The sequence below is a fragment of the Dermacentor albipictus genome, chromosome 4 (assembly GCF_038994185.2).
Source record: "Dermacentor albipictus isolate Rhodes 1998 colony chromosome 4, USDA_Dalb.pri_finalv2, whole genome shotgun sequence".
Classification (NCBI taxonomy): Eukaryota; Metazoa; Arthropoda; class Arachnida; order Ixodida; family Ixodidae; genus Dermacentor; species Dermacentor albipictus.
The window spans coordinates 18,147,600-18,168,393 of record NC_091824.1 but is presented as its reverse complement, the minus strand read 5'-3'; the positions used below and the strand labels follow the sequence as shown (position 1 = coordinate 18,168,393).

The 20,794-nt window shown below is 44.4% G+C and overlaps 1 long non-coding RNA gene across 1 annotated transcript; it reads left to right on the top strand.

Annotated features, from left to right (window-relative positions):
* Positions 1 to 17,302: 17,302 nt before the first annotated feature.
* On the top strand, positions 17,303 to 20,152 carry LOC135916675 (uncharacterized). The gene is made up of 3 exons (XR_010569025.2): positions 17,303 to 17,538; positions 18,334 to 18,506; positions 18,957 to 20,152. It is a non-coding gene; the product is annotated as an uncharacterized lncRNA (long non-coding RNA).
* Positions 20,153 to 20,794: the final 642 nt, after the last annotated feature.

The window sequence follows — 20,794 nt, the reverse complement described above, 5'->3', positions numbered from 1 at the left end:
GCCAGAATAGCATCAAAGTCTATGTACAGCTAAGCCAGATTGTTTTTTCTTCCTCTTGAATGAGGGGAATTACTGCCAATTGAATCTCGAGACAAGAAACAGAAAGTATAAATATATTACAAGATTTTAGCGGCGTTGGATGGAAGGAGCATACTATCAGCGAATAGCTCTTAATGTTCTGAACCGCGATTTCGCACCCATTTTATTAGTTAAGTGCACAAACAATTTTCTCACTCGCCATTCAATGACCACTTCGCGTGCGGCCAGTGCTCAGCAGACAGGTGGATAGCCCTATCACTCACTAAGACCGGAAATTTAATACAATAACTGTGCTCTCTAATGCGAGAGATTGCATAAGGCGAAATATCCAGAGTGCTTCTTATTTACGCCACCGATACTGCCAACTGAAACGTTTCATGGCTTCAACTAACTCTTTTCCTATCCACTTAGTTTCGTCGTCCAGAAGATTCACACTTAGCCTATACACTGCGGCTGGAGTATGCCTTAAAAAAGTCACAGTTTCGCCCCAAAGGCCAAGCGTCGATAGCGATAGCAAATTAGTAGACAGACTTACGAAGTAATCATAGCAGGTTTATCGGCTGCATGTACTTGCAAACATTCCCTTAGTAACTAAATTAACAAGCATCGTGTCACGCGTGCACAAGAAAACGTGGACGCATCTCGGTCGATGGGCGTGCACACTTGATCACTGCCAAAACGCTGGAGTGAGAAAGCGCGGCAGCAGCAGTGAACGAATTGACCTTCGTGCTGCCTCTCGCTTCAACTCGAACTAAGCTGCGCGAACGCAGCGCACACGAAGCTATCGGTACTCGGCGCGCATTGTCCACACCTCAGATCGATTTCAAGATAGGGCGCGCGCGGCCGCGCCATAAGCAGCCCAAGTAAAACTTTCGCTTGGGCTAGTTGGTTCATGCTTGAATTCGTAAAGGCAAGGCGCAGAAGACCGGGACTCAAGAAGAACACAAACGACAGGATCGGCACCTGAGCAGCCACCGCCGGCGTACAACACCTCCCCCCGAACGCGGTGCCTGAGGCGCGATGGAAGACGGCGCGTTTCCTCGCAGCTTTCCTTCCGCGTGCGAGCGAGATTGAGCTACCATCGTCGGCGCACCCTTGCACGCTTTCATTCGCACACACAGTATACGGCGCGCGACAACGATGTTATCGCGTTTGGACTACATACAGTAACCTACGCGGCAATGCCGACGGCAGAAATGCGCCTGGAGTGTCTATGTAAGTGCTATCACAATAACAAGCGTAGTGTCACGCCCGCACAGGCAAACAAACACATCTCACTCGATGAGAGCGAACACTCGCTGGAGAACTCTGGCGTGAGGAAGAGCGGCAGCAGCAGCGAGCGAATTGACCTTCGTGTTGCCTCTGGATTCAGCGTGAATTAAGCGGCGAGAACACAGTACAGACGAAGCTATCAGCCCTAGGTGCACCTGGACTCTGCGCTCATCGCAAATATATTTCGGATGGGGCCAGCACGGCCTCGCTCAGTCGCGCCATACGCAGCCGCCGTCGAAGTAGCGCCTACCCCACCCCCCCTCCCAGTGCGTTGCGAACGGGTAGAAGACGGCGCGCTTCCTTCCCGCCTAACTCCCTTGCACGCGCAAGACAAAGTCACCAACCTCGGCTCAACCTCGTACGCTTTTACTCGCACCTACAGTGTGCGGCACGTTGCCACGGTGTTATTTCACTGGGATTATATACGGAACCTCACTGCGACGCCAATGGAGACCATGGCGACGATGGCGGAAATATGCCAGGAGTGTCCATATATTTGCGATCGAAATGAGACTTCAGACCATGCAGAAAAGAAGCGAGATGTAGTATACCAAGGAGTGCGCCAAAGGTCAGTTCAGAGACCAAACCGTATATATTTAGGTTTATTTGCTTTCCGCGAGATTATGCGGCAATATACGGTCGGACAGGCCCTGCTTCATGTCCGCAGCACTGCCTACGAAGCTGTGTACAGATTCAAGGTCCTTGACGGGAGATGCGTGCGTCGTGTTGTCTCATCTTAAGTGATCTTCACTGTGGATTCACATGAAGGTGTGGACTGCTTGAAAATGACTGGAGAGGAACGAGCACCCGAAAAAGAAAAATGTGCATAAAGATAGATTTGTGCAGCGACACTAGTTACATCTATCGCAATCCTCCACAAAAGACTCAAATCACAGAATTAGTTCACACAATTTGTTGCTAAAAATTAGTTGAACGTTTTCGTAACCCATACTCCATTTTGTACAGAAATTTTGAAAGGGGGCACAAACCCTTATCAAGTCAAATTGATTTTGGTTTTTGTCTGTGCCGCTTACATCGTGTATGTATGGGAAATTTATTTGATGTGATTTGATTTGATTTGATATTAAAATACCTTATTATCCTGTTTGTCAGAACCTCCTTACGTTGAAAATCTCTAAGTCACTCGCCGACCATTATCATTGAAAAGAAAGGTATGCCATCAGTGCACTTTCATTGGAATTGCAGCTCATTAAATAGCATTAAACAGAACTAAGCAAGATCGCGCCTATGACTTTAGAGGGCCTATTTATAGGGCCCCGCAATGTACTCTTTCACTTCATTCTCTTCTTCTTTTCTATCACCAACCATTGAATAAACGGTGCAAGTTTCCGCACTAGCCATCGTCTCGTCCCTGCCTGATCGCCATGATCGCCGTCTATCGGACGCCTGCAGCCCGCCGACAACGCCACGCTACCCAATAGTAACGCCCGTCGAGCTGCCAGAAACAGCGTAGAAACAACTGGTCGGCAGAGGTGAGGTACGCTACCATGCAGAACGCAACAACTGGTCAGGCCATCTATGAATCAACAAAACTAACGAAAGGTTTCGTTATAATATTACTGGCCGGGATGCTTTAAATATGTGGAAAATTATGTAAGGATCACCAGCAGCGGTGGCGTAGAAGCAGAGAATCCGCCTCACGTGCAAGAGGACCGTTGTTCGAATCCCGGTGCTGCGCAGTTTTCCACCGGATTGAAAAAAAAATCCGCGTGTTGATAAAATTCCATAAACAGGCTTGAATTACGGCCTAATCGCGGTGGCCAGAACCGGTAACGCACTCCATCACCAAAGCAGTATTCGCCACCCTGTTGCAGTACTTGGCCACAACCTCTTGTATGAGTACAACAATCAAACACCGGCCCTCAGTCCCCAGCAGCTGCGAAGCAACTAACCACGGCGGCGGTCAGACCTTTGACGCAGCAGAGGGTGCTAAGAATCCGTGGGTCCGGATAGGCTGCCATTGGAATCTGAACCTGGTAACGTTTAACGCCACAGCGTTATCCAGTGAGGCGAGTCTAGCAGTGCTATTGCAGAAATTAGGCTCAGTGAAGGTAAGAGGACAAAAGAAGCATATAAAGTGCTGAAAAGCATGCACGTCCTGTGCTACCGGGGCTTAGCGGAGAGACGAGAACTGGTAGTCGGTTTCCTGATTAATAAGGATATAGCTGGAATCATACATGAACTGTATATCATTCACAAGAGGGTGGCAGGTCTTGTGAAACCTCATAAGAGGTACAAATCGAAGATCGTAAAAGCCTACGCCCCTACATGCAGTCATGATGACCAGGAAGTCGAAAGCTTCTATGAAGACGTGGAATCGGCGATGGGTAAAGTCAAAACAATATACACCATACTGATGGGCGACCTCAATGCCGGGGTTGGCAAGAAGCAGGCTGGAGACATGTCAGTGGAGGAATATAGTATAGGCGCTAGAAATAGCAGGGGAGAGTTATTAGTAGAATTTGCAGAACAGAATAATATGCGCATAATGAATACCTTCTTTCGCAAGCGGGATAGTCGAAAGTATACGTGGAGGAGCCCGAATGGCGAGACTAGAAATGAAATAGACTTTACACTCTGCGCTAACCCTGCATCATTCAAGATGTGGACGTGCGCCGCAGTGACCATAGGATAATAAGAACTCGCATTAGCCTAGACATGAGGAGGGAAAGGAAAAAACCCGTACATACACTCTAAGAAGAAAAGGAGGAAATGGGGTATAGAGGTTACTCCTTTAGGGGAGCAACTGATCTGCCACAACCATTCCTCCCTTTAGGGGGTAAGTGCGAGGTGATGAACTGTTACTCCCCATGCCGTTACTCCTCCGAGGACTAACAGTTGCTCGTTTCCGATGCTCCTCAAAGGAGTAACGGTCATTATTTCCGATGCTCCGCAAAGGGGGAATTAATGAAATTGGGCATTTATACGCTAATAAAAAAGATTACTGAGCTGAAAAAAAAGAAAAAAAAAGGTGCCCGAAAGCAGGAATCGAACTCACGTCCTCACGCTCCCATGTCACCTACTCTAAGCACTGCACCACGGCAGATTTTTTCTTTCTTTATTACATGGAAAAGAAAACTGAAGGTGTATTACAAAGTGGACACAACTACACACTTAAAACTCAAGCAAACACACACATGCATCCAACAAGGTCATCCAGTCTGGCGGAGGTTCCTGCACAGCGTACACACTTCTTACACACGCAGCACTTTCGCGAAAAAAGGATTTTGTAGTTCGCGGGCTTTCGGCATGGCGATCACAGAGTCTACTTCTCCACAGGCTATATAAACCAAGTACAATGAACATGTCACAGGGAGGACCACCTGTAACCTTAAACGGAAGAAACCTAATTGAGTATGGAGTCATGTCAATGTCCTTTTTAAGCGTCCGTTGGAGAATGTCCCAAAAAATACAGCGTCCCTACAGTCTATGAAACAGTGATCTATGGTTTCGGCACGTGGACAGAGCTGACAGTTTGTTGACCACGGCACAAAGCAACCCCTCGAATTCAGCCAAGTTTTAACAGGGAGTGTTTCCGAATGTAATTTAAAGAAAAATGTTTTTACTCCAGGAGGCACACACATTTTTCGGACGCGTTTAAGTACATCCTGATAAGGTCGGATCGGAGAGAGAGCCATTCACTATAAGCCGCGTTGAGCCATTAGCATAACATATCCTCACTCCTCTAAGGAGCAGAGATCGGATATTTATATGCTCTAGTAAAGTAAACAGGAATGAGTGATTCACCCTATCGAACGCCTTAGCCATATCTAGCTGTACCATTGCCACCTGCCCAATCCCCTCAGCTACACACTCTAGCACCGATCTCGCAACATGAATGTTCGTCTGAATGGACCGTCCCCTGATGCCACATGTTTGATGATCACCGACCACAGATCTTACTACAACTTGCAAACGGTTAGCTAATACCTTAGCAAAAATTTTATAATCCACGTTGCATAAGGAGATAGGACGATATCCGTCAACTTTTTGCAATTTCTGTTCATCATCGGTTTTGGCTATAAGGACGGTGTGTCCTTCGTACATTGTGGCGGTTAGGTACCGTACTTCCAAGGCCTCTCGGTACACCTAAAGTAATAATGGCGATAAGAGGGAACGAAAACACTGATAAAATTCGGCAGTAAGGCCATCCGGGCCGGGCGTTTTGCCCTTCGCTAACGAATCGATGCATGAAGTTACCTCATTGATATCAATGTTCTCGTTTGTATAATAGTACTCATCCTGGTTTAACTGGGGCAGCAACGATACAATTTTTTTGGCAGCATCTGTATCCAATGGCATATGGTCTCGGAATAGTTTTTGGTAATGTTCAAAAAATGCTTTAGTTATTAGAGTAGGCTCGTTAACAATGATTCCACCATACTCTATTTCTAGTGTTTGTTTAGACAGCGCGTGTTGGCGCTCATCACCAAGGGCCCTACTGCAAGGCTGTTCTTCCAAGAAACGCTGCTCTCGCGCCCGCACTAGTGCACCTCTGTATTTTTCTGCGTTCAAAGTTTGTAACTGTGCCTTGACCTTATGAATATCATCAATATATTGACCCGGATGTATGCATTCAAGCTCATGCAACTCACTCAAAAGTCTATGCAATGCTTTGTAATTATTATTTTTTTTCAAAGGCTAATATTGATGATTCTTCGATAGCTATCATTTTAGCTTCCTGTTTGAATAATTCCCACAAAGCAAAGAGTGGCAAGTCTTTGCGGCAAGACACATGAGCTATAAGCTCAGTAATACGATTTAAGAAACACTCACGCGAAAGCAACTGGTTATTAAACTTCCACAGCTCCCAGCACATACGCCGACTTTGGTACCGACGGCTGCCAAAAGATGCTGAGACTAGGCAATGGGCACTAAAGAATATAGGATGCACAGTGTAACCATGAATAAGAGGTAGCGCGCTAAGTGAAACGTAAATTCGGTCAAGCCTTGCATGCGAGGTACCCTGGAGGGGCGTATATCGACATGCCGCCTTTTCATTTTCCCCAATGTCCACAAGCTGATAATCACATATCAGGCGTTGCAACGCATCCCTACTTGGATCATATCTCAGCTTCAGTGACGTACGATCTTGCGCGTTACATACACAATTAAAGTCTCCAAGGAGGACCAATGCACGATCAGTACAGAAATGATTTTCTAGAGATAAGAAGAAACACTCGCGTTCACGTAACTTGTTCGGGGCATAAACACACACAAATCTAAATTCCGTGCCACTGATATCAATATCGCAGCAGATTAGGCGCCCTTCCCTATCTGTAAACAAATGTAGGAAATCACACTGTAAATTTTTGCTAGCAAATAACATGCAGCCTGCGGAAACGCCTACTGCATGGCTGACACAAACATTATAGTCAGATATGAATGGAGATAGAGCTACTTCTGTGTTTTCGTCGGATTCAATCTTTGTTTCTTCGATAGCAGCAATATCTAATTTTCTGTTGCATAACAAATGAAGAAGCTGTACTTGCCGTCACTTACTTCGTAAGCCATGGACATTTAAAGTGCCAAAATGGAAGGGAAGAGCGCCCGCCATGATTACCTATGTAGGTGCAGCGTCTAAACGCTGCTCCAGAGGTGCACCACTCCCTTTTTGATGAGGTGATGCACTATGGGCTTTTTGGTGCACGTTAACACAAGGGACATCAGCAGGTGTAGGTGTTCCCCGGAGCGGTTTTGTCAACTTTGACACCTTGGGAACGCGAGCCTCCTTTGCCGAGGGCGATGGATTGTCGGATGGCACTGGACGCTTCTTGGCGGCCTCGCACATCGATCCAGATTCCACTGACAGTGGACGATCTTGAACTGGTGGAGATTCTGCCCAAGACACAGTTGGTTCGTCGTCAGGTGCCTTAGTCTCCTCCTCGCTCGCAGGCTTCTGGCTGAGGCTAATGTCAGCCGATGACGGTTTAATCTGATCTTGTCGATGAGTCTCAGGGAGTGTTTCTCCAGTTGCATCCACAACTTCGCTCACGTCCATGAGATGATCGGTGATGGTATCAGCCTCAGCTGGTCTCTTTCCACGAAGCTTGTCAGCGTAGGTTCCAACGCATGCATCTGAAGGGTGACCGTAGCGGTGACAGTTACTGCAGCGTGGTGTTCGACATTGTCGCCGGATATGCCCAACTCTGTTGCACCGCAGGCAAAGGGGTGGTCGGCCAGGTACCAAGATAATGCACTGGTGGCCATATATGCTCAACAGATGTGGCAGATTACCGGCAGAAACGCCATCTTTCAATGTGAACGCCACGTCTCGGTTAGTCATTTGCCAGCCCTCCATGCCGTCACACCGCCACATTTCTCTCGTGATGGACTGCACTGTGCCATATGGCTCTAGCGCTTCAACAATCCGTCTCTGTTGGAGGTGTGGGGGAAGCCAAAGAAGCTTCATCTTGATATTCTTGCATTCTGGGTCAATGACAAGGCACTTCAGGCCTTTCACCAACAACTCGCCTTTGTCGACAAGTTTCTGTTTCGCGATGCTATTAACACATGTTACCAACCACAAATGGCTCATCTGGTATTGTCCAGCGCCGAGTATTTCAGTTGCATTTAGCACTGAAAGGAGAGCATCGCGAAAGTCCGGGGCCCGATACAGCCGCCCTGCCAGGTGAGCATGCAGGAAAACTGAATTGAGGACGGTGTTGCCAGTCGGTAGACGAGGAAGAACGACTTTATAATTACCGGAATCGGTAGATGACGGTGGGTGTGATCCTCGGCCAAGGGCCGATGCGCTGTTTCCAGCGGAGCTCATCGCAAACGTGGCCGTTCGAACAAGCCTCCAGCACCACGGCAGATTGTTTTGTTTTTGTTCTTTATTGCATGGAATTATCGTTACTGTCAAACCGATGCAGTTACATTACAAAGCCTACAATTTGTATTCCAGGGTACATACAGTCCTTTTTCCTGAAGCCACGTTTTAACTGGCAGTGTGGAGGTGTGCAGCTTAAAGAAAAACGTTTTCGCTGCTGGCGCAATGCACATTCTACGGACACGGCAAAGAACATCTTGACCAAATAGAGACAGATACGGCTTTCGGTACAGCGGTTCAGGGGAAAGGTTATCTATAAGTGTTGCATTTAGCGACGTGCGATTAACGGTAAACAAATATTCAAGGTTGAATATGGCTTTTAAGAATGAAATAGTGTCGACAAGTTCCTTTAAGAAGCCCCATAACGGTAGTTCTGGAGCAAAGTTTGTCGTGACAAAAAGAAAAGGGAGGTGTGACGCAAGACGTGCTCGATTAACTGCGAGAAGGAATGGATGACGGACATTTGTAAGGTAAAATAAGCGCATGACCAATTGTCGCACAAACAAATGCACAAGACCCAGGCCTCCCTTTTCAAGCGGGAGAAAAAGGTTGTCCCTTCTCATGGCTTCCCATGATGAATGCCAAATAAAACATGCAAATATGCTATGAAATGCCTGGACATGGACACGTGAGCAGTGCAAGACCTGCAGAACATAAAGAAGCTCAGAAGCGAGAAATGTATTGCATGCCTTAGCTCTCGCAAAAATGGAGAGATCACGTCCTTGCCAGGTTCTCACCTTTCTACGGATAGTGGTTATCGTGGACGCCCAATGAGGTCCACTATTACGGAAGTTATCGAGAATCTGGCAGATTGGTTGACGGGGGTAGGAAATTGAGACAGGTTAAGCCACCGAACGCAGGTGCGGCAACGTAAAAGCGACTCGGCAATTTGTGTATGCTGTGCGGGGAGAGTGTAACGCTGAGTGTACTTGAAACCATAAGCGAGTGCGAAAAGAAATCTGCCCGAGTATTTTTAGGGTGCTTTAAACTGAGGCACTACACGATGTAAACGTGTAGCGAGCTCAAACGGGGCACCTAAGACGACAGAGACGGACAATTGCTCTGTCGCTTAGTGTGTCCCGTTTGAGCTACACATCGCTTCAGTTAAGTTCGTAATCTCCTTGGAACGGAAGGAACTTAGGTACTATTGACCAGCAAAATCTGGCAGTCTATCAATGACTTGCGCGTTTAATGTGTATCGCTCACTTATGGGATGCGCACGAAGGGCATGACTCTTCACATTCCAACTTTAAATTTCACGCAATTTCCTCACGAAGAGGCAAAGTGCTGCTTTGCATGTAGTTCAATGGACAGTGCACTAACTTCGAACTATTCACGATTTATACACAATACAGTTTTTGCCGCATCACTGCACGACACGGACGAAAACAGCGGAGCGCATGGGGAGTAACTGTTGCCGTTCGTCCTCCCGATGCTCTCTCTCCGACCAGGGACTAAACAGTTACTCTCCAAAATTTGCAAACGGCACGCACATCCATGCAGTTACTCCCTTGAGCGACGAAAGCGCCCTTTTTGGGACGAACTGCGCAGTTACTCCCGTTTTCCGCGGAATTCTTAGAGTGTAAGAAGCCGATCAATGAGCTAGCGGTAAGAGGGAAAATAGAGGAATTCCAGATTAAGTTTTCACCGTAATTTGAACATTTTCTTTCGGTAGAGCACTCCTTAAAGGGCACATAACAACTTCCAGCATATAACCGAAGTTTGCTATGTGTCCTGGTGGTGGTGGTGGCGTTATTACAATTGCTAGTAGGTACAGCGGGGTGTGGCGTTTCTCATGGCGCTCTACATTTCTGCGCAGGCGCGAGTAAGAGTGGGTGTGATGAGTAAGAGTGGGTGAGTGGGTGTGACAGCGTGTTTACAGGAGGTATTCAGAGACCTGGATTGGGAAGAATTGGGGATTAGAGTTAATGGAGAATACCTCAGTAACTTGCGATTCGCTGATGATATTGCCTTGCTTAGTAACTCAGGGGACCAATTGCAATGCATGCTCACTGACCTGGAGAGGCAAAGCAGAAGAATGGGTCTAAAAATTAATCTGCAGAAAACTAAAGTAATGTTTAACAGTCTCGGAAGAGAACAGCAATTTACAATAAGTAGCGAGGCACTGGAAGTGGTAAGGGAATACATCTACTTAGGGCAGGTAGTGACCGCGGATCCGGATCATGGGACTGAAATAATGAGAAGAATAAGAATGGGCTGGCGTGCGTTTGGCAGCCATTCTCAGATCATGAACACCAGGTTGCCATTATCCCTCAAGAGAAAAGTGTATAACAGCTGTGTCTTACCAGTACTCACGTACGGGGAAGAAATCTGGAGGCTTACGAAAAGGGTTCTACTTAAATTGAGGATGACGCAGCGAGCTATGGAAAGAAAAAATTGGAGGACGCTTAAGCTTCGCCTTCAAGAGTGGGACGCGACAGCGTTCCCGTCGACCCGCCAAGGGGTATAAGACAATGCGCTACGGCACAGCAATCACTTACGATGCGCCCCGCATCGGACTTAGCGCCCACCTATCACGCGGTGAGCGTCGAGCAACGCAGCGTTCGGCGCGTCAACGAAACGTGCGCCTGAGCGAACGAAACGAACCAAAGAACTCGGTGTCTCGGAGGGGAAACGATCTACGCCAGCCAAACGTCGTGATCGGCACGGGCAGAGAGATAGATAGTAATCTAAACCGGATGCACGGCGAAGCGTCGTCAGGGGAGAGGGAGTCCTGCGACGCGCCTGGCAGCGGTCCCAATGCGCGCGCGGCGCGCCTCCTGTCGGGGCAGCGCCGTACATTGAGAGGAGGGGGTCTTCTGTGTTTGCCGCAAGATGGCTCTGCGTGTGCGGAAAGCGCAGAAGAAATGCAGCGGAAACGCACTTCGCAACTCGTGTAATTGTGACTTCTGTACGTTACATGTTCATAATTACCGATATACACCGCAGTATAACTTTCCACGGCTCGTTTCGAAGGCAACACCGCATTCACTAGAGGCGCGTTTGCACCGCTTGGAAGCATCGAACTCGTGGCTGAGTGGTAGCGTCTCCGTCTCACACTCCGGAGACCTGGGTTCGATTCCCACCGGGCCAATCTTGGAAGTTGCTTTTTATTTATGAAGCGCCTGCCGTGATTTATCGCTCATGGTCAACGCCGCCGACGCCGACACCCGACGCCGACGACACCGGCTTTTCTGCGACACGAGCTCCTTAACGCTATCGCGTTAAAATGATGGGTGTAACGTTGAGTTATACGAAAAGAGCAGATTGGGTGAGGGAACAAAGGCGAGTTAATAATATCTTAGTAGAAATCAAGAAAAAGGAATGGGCATGGGCAGGACATGTAATGAGGAGGGAAGATAACCGATGGTCATTAAGGGTTACGGACCGGATTCCAAGGGAAGGGAAGCGTAGCAGGAGGCGTCAGAAAATTAGGTGGGCGGATGATATTAAGTTTGCAGTGACATGGCCACAATCAGTACATGACCGAGGTAGTTGGATAAGTGTGGGAGAGGCCTTTGCCCTGCAGTGGGCGTAACCAGGCTGATGATGATGATGATGATGATGATGATGATGTAAGATCCTGTGACGCCTGTCTTCCTGTGGGAAAGCTGGGAGATTGAATTGAATTTTATTTCTTGTTCATTCAAGCGAGGGCAGACTGAGACTAAAGGCATAAAGCCTGACAAAGGTCTCAGCCCCCGCGAACGACAGGTTTGACAGCAGATCACAAACATATGCAGAATTTTGCTCGTTACAACAGCGTTGGTTACTGTGGAAATTCATGGTAGCAATGTCCATTGTCATTAGAATATTGAAATTTATAGCACAATGTACAGCAACAGCTAAGTACAACTAAGCCTTTCAGATTCTAATGATGTGCTAGAATTGTACAATTATGCACGAAATAAACGTCAACGAAATTATAGAGCAATATGGAGCAAGAACAAGCACAAGAAAACAATGAAAAAATGAAAACATTCTAATTGTGTGCCAAAAATAATAAGAAACTGGCAACAGGACGTGGATGCAAACATATCTGTGTTAATACAAAACGCAAAAAAATATTAAATGAAATCATATCATGTGAATAGGAGCATAGGCCAATGTAGCTGCGTAGTCGTTTCAAGTTAGTGGGCTTCGGAAATTCGGATACGGCGCGAAGTTTATCAGGATCAGGAAGAATGCCTTCTTTGGAGACAACGTGGCCTAATATAGTGGGCTTCGGAAAATGAAATTTATCATATCAATCCTGAAAAGAAAGAAATATACAACTCACGGCAGAAACATTTTTCGTTTTAATACGCTCCTATATTGAATTTTAAAGTATATATCTCCCCTATCTAACCAATCTTTTATTTCTTTTTTAAATATCTGTGAAGAAGCATTTAAGGATAAAGATTCACTGTATCTGTTCATTATTTTTGTGGACTGATAGAAAAATGTTTGTTTCCCGTAATTGGTCCTTGTTTTTGGTGTGTGTTGTGTGCCGTGTCGCAAGGAGTATCCGGAGAGGTTACGTTCACTACATTGTGCGCTTGGGTGTCTCCTTCGAATTTCTAGAAGAATTTGCATATAATATTTCCGGTCCGTACGCAGCATATCATATTTTTGGAATAGTGGACCGGTTCTTAGTTCTGAAAAACAGCGATAGTAATTTGCATATAAGCGAATAACTCTTTTTTTTTTGTAAGGTAATCAATTTCGTGTAATTTGTTCTGGTGGTTGTACCCCAAACCAATATCCTGTAGCAAAGGTTTGAATAAATAAGCGCATCATACAGTTGTTTTTTCAGCCATAGAGGGATCAGGTGTGCTGTTCTATAGATTACACCAATGTACGTGTTTTGATAATTCACCGCAAAGGTAATTTACATGTGTATTCAACGACAATTCTTCCCTAATATGTATTCCCAGAAACTTTTGTTGTTTGACCTATTTAATAAGGAAGTTGCTAAATGTTACTTGTATTATACCCTCAATACTTTTATTAGGCGCCCTAAATATAATGTAGGTTGTTTTAGTTGCGTTCAGCTGGAGTTTGTTGGTCGCCAACCAGTCAGATAACAAAGTTGTATATTCATTTACACACTGCTGTAATTCTGTTGTGTTATCTGCTGTAAAGAACACATTTGTATCATCTCCATATATTGCCAACGTTTGGGAACCTGGTAAGTCTGTGATAAGTCGTAGAGCGACGGGAATGATTAACATGTTAAAGCATCTTATTCCAATGAATTTAAAGAAACAGCTATATTACACACTAATACACTCTCGTCTACACTATTCCCTTCTGGTCTGGGGAACTACTACCAAAACTAACCTTATGTCACTATATAGGCTGCAAAAAAGAGCCGTAAGGGCAGTTTGTAACCTACCTGTTCTTGCACACACTAAACCGTTTTTTGATAAGCTTGGCATACTCCATATAGATCGCCTATTTTTGCACAAGCTATCGCTCGAGGCGTTCCGTCTCCGTCAAGTTGATCACATACAATTTAATCAGACCTTCGCCACCAAGGAAACTCCGTATAATCTCAGACATGACCCAATCTCTATACCGCTTACTCGCACGAACTACGGGAAACAGGCATTACACTTTCAAATATCAACCTTACTAAACAATAATCCCACAATACTGGAACAATTACAAACCTTGACTTCAAGCTTGAGGTTCAAGAAATCTGTTAAAACATATTTTCTTCACTACTTTATTGTATAACTTCCTTATGTACCACAATATCATTGTTTTATTTTTCCTTGTTAACATGTACTGATTGAGATTCGAATTGTTAATCGCTTTTGATATGTTATCATATTTCGAAAATTGTAACTTGTTGTGCTGTTGTTTGCTTCAGAGTGTCAACATGCTTTGGGTGCTGCAGCCTTTGTCAGGCAAGAATACTGCCTTTTGCTGCAACACCTGAGACAGCTGTATGTCTCAAACAACAAATAAATGAAAATGAAATATCATTAACGTAAATAAGAAAGAGTACCGGTCCTAACATTGAACCTTCTGATGTAGGGTAAGCATGTCAGATGCAGTAGTTCCCAGCTGCGCGAACTGTTTTCTCTTACATATATAACTTTTTATCAGGTCATTTTCAACGCCCCGTACTCCGTATCTTTCCCATTTTTCAGTTAAGATATAGTGGTCAATTGGATCTAACGCCTTTCTCAGGTCCAAAAACAGGTCAAGCGTTAACTTTTTCTGTTCGATGTTAGCAATTCTTCAATCTTTAATATCCAATATATGTTGCTCGTTTGACTTATTTTTTTTGTGAAAACCGTATTGGCATTGCGCAATAACATTGTGTTTCGTTAAAAAAAATTGAAAATCTTGCATAGGTAACCCCTTTCAAATGTTTTAAAAATACAGTGAAAACTTAAACTGGCCTGTAATTTGACAATTGCTTTGACAATTTGACACTTCCACCTTCATAAATTGGTGTGAAACGCGCTATCTTAAGTTCGTCTGGAAAGACGCCTATGCTAAGAGACAAGTTTATAACATGCACGAGCACTGGCCCTATTTCGTGTGACCCATATTTAACCGGAATAGGACTGATACCGTCTACGCCAGCTGAAACGTCATACTTTAATTTCTTGATAAGATCACTTACTTCACCGACACAACTCGTTTTCAAGAAAAGTGAATTTGATACACGTGGTATGGAAAACCTGTGATTGTTTCCGATTGCAGCGTGCAGGGTTCATACCAGCGTTATTAAAATGCGTATTCATGCAGCTAACCAATTCCGCACGTTCTATTTCCCGCCCGTTTAAGCGTGTCATTTGCGGATGGGTGTTTCAAATGTTTGTTTTATTTCATTAACCGCATCCCATATTTTTCTCAGATTGCTTCGTATATTCGAGAGAAGGCGCTCATAATATAATCGTGCTTCGCTTTCTTTAAATCACTTAGTATTTCATTCCTAAATTTTATGTGCGTCACGAATAGGTCAGGCTGCCGCGTGCGGATGGAGGCGTGACACACAGCGTCTTTCTTTTTGATGCGTTCGTACAAGTCTTTGTAGAGCCAAGGTTTACGCGCATTTTTATGTTCTTTTCCAGAAGCCGCTTGCTGAAGTTGGAAAGCCAAATCATAGCACGCGAGTACATTTCGTCGGAACAAAGCAAATGCTCTGTTTACATCTGTTTCATTATATATTTCTTGCCAGTCTACACACTGGAGGAGACATCGGTATTGCTTCAGAGTATTTTGCTGATTATTCGGTGAAATCGCTGTTTGCAGTCATAGTTCTTTTTTTGCCAGGGTCTTTATAGGTATAAGATAAAATACAGGTAAATGGTCACTTACATCTGGTATTAGTACTCCCGACTTGACATCCCATTCATTCAAGTTCGAAACGCATATGTCTAACAATGTAGTACTATTGATTTTTACCCTTGTTGGTTCAGTAACGTAATTACTGCATCCATAACAAGAAAACCATGTTTTGAGTTCTAGCGACCATGCTTCATTAGTGATCATGTTGGCATTCACATCCCCCATAATTACGCAAGCCTCACTAGTCGATCTGGGCAAAAGCAATAGCTTTTCCATAAAACTACAAAATGTCGCCTTGTCTCCGGTTGGGAGCGTGTATACGACCCTTACAACAGTTTTATTTGGGTGCACGGTCAAACATTCCACATCATTAGTAACAATAGAAAACTAATCAATAACAACTAACTTCAACGGTTCTTCAACATAAACTGCTACCCCTCCACCGGCTTTATTTTCTCTTCTGATATAATGCAGCTGTAACCTGAGAACTGTGGAACAGGATCATTTGCAGTTCACCATGTTTCTGTGAAAAGCAGAACACCACATGTTTCGGTTTTTGATTGTATTAACTCGTTAATTTCATCCAACTTATTTCTAATTCTTCTTGTATTAATATGTATACAGGATAACATCTTGCATCCCGAATATTCTTTGTTCAACTTTTGCATGTCATAGTAAGCGTTTGTCACTTGGTGATCAGATGAATGAGTAGACGCCATCTCAGCGCCATAGTTTATCGTTAGGTCATTTTAGATAAATGCTCCATACGTGGTGATGCGCAGAATGGGCGAGCCTTCATCTTTCCGAGCAAGCACCACGCCATTGGCAGTCCAGACATATTGCCACTTTGTTTCCTTCTTTATCTGTTTCTTTTCATTCTTTGCACGAAGCGCACAACAATGTTTTCGGCGCCAGTCTTTGCAGTTGACACCCAGTGACACGTGTCAATATAACTTTCCGAAGTGCTCTCGCAACCGCTACTCCAATTCTTTCTGTCACTGTCATGACGCCATTTCCACCGGAAATGCCCTTAATTTCTAAATTATTGGTTCTTTGATACTATTCTAGTTCGTTTACTCTCTGTGACAACCTTTCGTTCTCTGCCTTGAAATGAACATTAAGCTCCACTAACTCCCTGATCTCAGCCCTCAGATCAGCTATTCTTTCGTGAGGCCCTGTATTCCATCGCATGCAATGGAACAAAAATTCACGCTGTCTTTAAATTCTCTGAGCTCCGTTCTCATGTCCCGCTTGAAATTCTCTAGTTGTGGGCGCAACCCTTTCACATCCATTTTGTCTCACTAGCTTAGATAACAAAGGAAGCATAGATCAATATCAACGCAGACTTTGTTCGGCAGCAGCGCACAGGACAGTCTAATAAAACGCTCGACTCCTAAACAGTTTGCTCACCTGTGAAAGCAGACTAACCCCCGTATTCTTAAACACGCATTCACTTGAAGCTCCTCCTCGACTCAGCCAAGTCGAGGTGACGGGGCTTCCTTCACTCAAGGCTCCGTTGCGTTTCATGAACACTACTTCACTTTTCCTCCGCGAAGGAACGCCTTGAAAATGCGCCCTCGACTCAAGTGAAGTGTATCGACCGAGAAAAGCGTCTGATATCGAGACTATTCTTCAATGTGCTTATTAAAAGTCCCATTATTTAAGACAAATATGTGTTTCAGTTCATTCGTCTTCCCAATCAAACAACTACACGGCGCAATGTACAACTTTAGCTCGGCAACGCTGCCACTGTGAGCGTTCGACGGATAAAGCCAGCGGGAGATGTGTTTGAGGTCTGGCAACAATCGCATCCCAACAGCTGAGCGCATGGCGCATGGCTGGGAACCAAGATAATTTGCGCCGGCATTTGTTCGCTGCTCTTTTTTTCCTAGTGTTTCATTGGTGACTGACGTTGCGGTTGATAATCGCGGTTATGATGGGTGATTTCGTCCTTGTGCGTATGGTGACCGAGCCTGAATGACTTCTGAGGCCACAGATGGAACGGCCGATGGGCAGCTTTGTTTACCTTCAAGACCGAGTGGTGCTGTGATTTGCTGAAAGCAACAACAGGACAGAAAATATGGGTGAGTGAGCCATTCTTTCATGGAAGCACAGTATGTCAATGCGGTTTTCTTGAGGTTGCCGCTGCGCAGTCGATAAGCCGTTTCCGATGTACACAAGCATGATTGACTCCAGTTGCTCATGCTGAGGAAATTAATTAGTACCTTAAACATATTCGAGGCAGCATAAGCTTGTCCAAAACATGTTCTTTTTCTTTTGCTAATGGGAACTTGTGGAAGATTTGGCACGACAATGTTGGTTTCGCTTTTTTAAACGATAATGTAGAAGGTACGGATCGGCGCCTGCATCCAACGATCATTCCAGTATCGCGTATGAAATCTTTCGGTAGAGGAGAAGCAGTTATAGTATACATGTGGCAGAATGCGTATATGGCTGAGTGCGTAGCTCCGGCAGGTCGAAAAAAAAGAACAAGCGTCTTTTGAGTCCTGTACTTTGTTTTAGAAGCCGTGGTGGTCAGTCGGCTTGCTCAACTTGTAGCACATATGGTCAACGAACCAGCACTGGTGCCTGCATTTCCTGTGCTTCCTCACTTCACATATACGCTACGCAATGTTTTAATCTTCCGAAAATTCACTTGTCAATACTTTATCACCACCATTTGTTTTTTCGTCCCAACTCTTTCAGTATGCTATGTGGTAGCAGCTGATGCACGTTCCGTAAACTGGGCTTTCAAGTTCACGCAATGCCAACATATTTTTAGTTGTGCTACGTTTTTTCATATCCGTTGCTTAGGTATACTGAATTTACTTAGCGCGCGAGCGCCCTGTCTACATAATAGTTTTGGCATTCTGGTGCAGAATGTGGGCCTTGGAAGGACCAGCTGATGAAAAAATCTACGCTTGTGCTGCACAGTAAGGCTTCTGGCAGACCTGAAAGCATCGATAGATAAGGTGCCTGCCTGTTGGAATTGCACCAGCTCGCTTCCCTGAAAGGAGCTAGGTGCTGAAGAAGTACTTGACTAGCCTACCCGGTAATTAGTCTGTGCTTATTTTCATAAACTTTGTAAAAATATTCATGTTGCATGTCCCCACATTCACAAAATGGGGAAATGGACACCCTGTTATTTAGAACCACACACATGAAACAGCCATGTCAATGAAATCAAATTAATTTTTTATTCCCCTTCAGCTGTCGTATAATTTTTGTTTTAAATCGCATGAATATGATGGATGAGGTCATCAGTTGCCCGTGGTGCTTTGCAGCTGCGACAGGATCCTTTTGCTGCGCACAATTTGTGAAGCAACACTTTCGTAGTATTTGTAGCCAGCACTTCAGTATTTTGTGGCATGCTGAAGCTACTTTAGCATGAGCAAGTGTAGATTAAAAATATGCCATAGCTTTGATGGTTGATCTCAGCTTTTCTGAAATAACGGTAATAATGCGCTCTATACTGTATTTTTCTGCATTGTCATTGTGACAGTCTGCATCACCATTTGGCCTATTTTGGGATCCCACAAGACAAACTGCTACCCTGGGTGTTGTACCTTGGTCAACTGCTGAAGTTCTGCAAGCCCCATTGAAGCCAACTGTCATCCGCATCCAATGGAAGAAACTCGTTGTTCGGGCCGTCATAAATTATCTTAAGCTGGAGCTAGAAGCAGGGTAGAAACAGCATATATTCTACAAGAATTTATCACTGCATGCCGTGGGGTGGCTACACCCGACAGGCTACTGTCTTGAACAGAGATGGTGTTTTATTCTAGAATATATTAGTCAGCAGTACTACTCCTGTTTATATCCTTGGAAACAAACAAGCGAAGACACCAAAGACAACAGAGGATAAATTACTTCTACTTACTAATTGAATTAAAGAAATGACAAATTAATGGCAATGAAAGTGGTTGAGAAAACTTGCCATAGGCGTGCGATGCTGTAACCAATGGAGCTACCGCGGCACCGTTTTCCCATCCACTTTCTTGTGTATTTATATTTTACTACTAGAACTAACTACTACTACTACTTCTAGAACTACATCATTTCCCACCTGCGGCAAGTTGTTTTTTCATCCACTTTCTTTGCCATTAATTTATTATTTCTTTAATTCAATTATTAAGTACAAGTAATTTCCCTTATGTTGTCTTTGGTGACTTTGCTTGTTGGCTTCTCATGATATGATTATTAAAAATCGCGCCCCTCGGTCAACCCCCTTTCTTCTCCTTCATTACAGCTTCTGTTTGTAGGATCAGAGTTCACGCTGTATTGCATACTATCAAAGTACAAAAAGGCGAGAATAATGTTAATTTATTGTTCTAGAAAAAAAATTGGCACTTGAACTGACCAGAAATTATTAAGGGGTACATACTGACTTAATAAGTATGGCTGAAGAAAGGCCATCTCGATGAAAAATACAATTTCAGCTACAACGTGTCTATGAAGGCAAATACATGCAGTCAAACTGCTTTTAGTGGTGACGTTTCAGCTGGTAGGATATCAGAAAAATGATAGATGTCTTAAGCAGAATATTTCGACGGCTATTATAGTGCAGCAGGACATTAGCTGGACCTCTCCTCCACTTGCACACCAATGCAAGCGCAGCACACACAACACAGTTGGAAAGGCAGTTGCTCTTCGTGCGTGTGTTGGCACCCTCGTTCCTGCAAAAAGAAGGGGTTGATAATAAACATACAACGATGTTAAAGAAGGTCCATGAAACTAGCTTAGGTACTGTATTCGTTTTCTTTAGTTTACATTTCGTAATAATACATTAGTTTAAGAAGTTTGTGTTCTAGAGCGCGATTTTTTTTTACATTAAGTAGCTCATACTGTTTTTATTTATTTTTATTTACAAAGAAACATTTTTCCGCTGGTCTACCGCTTGCTCAGCAAGACCGACAACAGCGATCTAACACTTACATAAAGAACCCTATAGAGCTGGGATGTTCGCAATAAATGTGTGCGAGATATACCTGCTACCACTTGCTAGCACTGTCTGTATTAGGTGCTGTCACTACACCGCTACACCTTTATTTATCGGAATAAAAAATTACGTGATGCACAAAACTCTACTCTGTTGTATTGTTATTCTGTCTCTTTTATTCGAACAAAACATTACATTAATCTGTGTATACGTGCAGGTATCATTCTGAATGCCATTTCATGGTTGGTGACTTCCTCGTTCAGCTTGGATCTTCATAGGGATGACAAGCTAATTAAACTGAATGGTTGTAAGCAAGGATTACGTAATTATTGCTTATGACTTTAAATTGCACCAACTGCACACGGTCCGCGCGAAATTACAGTCCATTTCTTATTTTGCTT